Raw genomic sequence first — 954 nt, forward strand, 5'->3', positions numbered from 1 at the left:
GCTGCAAGTGGTCAGAAAAAGCAATTCAGATATTGGGGAGCCGCAATCAGGATTACATAGGACTTGGCAGCAGCAACATTAAAGGATCAGAGGTCATGGAACATGCTATTCTGGAAGGCAAAGGAGCTAGAACTACAACAAAGAATCACATACCTGGTGAAATTAAGCATAATACATCTAGGGAAAAGATGGTCATTCAATCAATGAAATGGAAGGATTTCAAGTTTTCATAAGGAGGAAACCAGAATTGAACAAAAAATTTGATCTCCAATATCAAGGCCCAAAAGAAGCATGAATAGGTAAAAAGGGAAAAGAAAACATAAAGGATTCAATGGAGCTGAACTGTTTATATCCCTACATGGGAAAATGATAGTTCTAATTCTTAAAAATTGTACCTCTACCGGAGGGGCAGTCATGGCAGAGTTGGCCGAGGCTGATGAGGCCGAACTGCAGCGTCTGGTGGCAGCCAAACAGCAGAAGGCGCAGTTCACGGCACAGGTACACCTCTTCATGGATTTGTGCTAGGATAAATGTATTGAAAAACCAGGAAGCCATCTTGATTCTCGAACTGAAAACTGCCTTACCAGTTGTGTGGACCCATTCATTGATACCACTCTTACCATCACAAGCCGACTTACTCAGATTGTGCAGAAAGGGAGCCAGTTGGTTAAGCCTCATCCTTACCCTAAGTGGGGGAAATGAATGGAAGAACAAAAATATCTGTAACTGGACAGTTTATATACCACAGCAGAGGTCTTTGTGAACAGGTGAAGAAACTTTGTATGACCAAATCAACTTTGGGCTGTGGCCAAACCTGTAGTATTTAAAAAATAACAAAAGATGTTCAAAATGAAATTTTTTTATTTGGAATTTTGGAATTCCAGATTGTATTACATCATTTATTTGATAAATATGACTCCTCCCCACCAAAAATTGTACCTCCAATAGTACAGC

At 40.0% G+C, this 954-nt stretch overlaps 1 pseudogene; it reads left to right on the forward strand.

Annotated features, from left to right (window-relative positions):
• Positions 1–414: 414 nt before the first annotated feature.
• LOC118839359 lies at positions 415–702 on the forward strand (annotated as a pseudogene).
• Positions 703–954: the final 252 nt, after the last annotated feature.

This window comes from Trichosurus vulpecula, chromosome 1 (assembly GCF_011100635.1).
Source record: "Trichosurus vulpecula isolate mTriVul1 chromosome 1, mTriVul1.pri, whole genome shotgun sequence".
Taxonomy (NCBI): Eukaryota; Metazoa; Chordata; class Mammalia; order Diprotodontia; family Phalangeridae; genus Trichosurus; species Trichosurus vulpecula.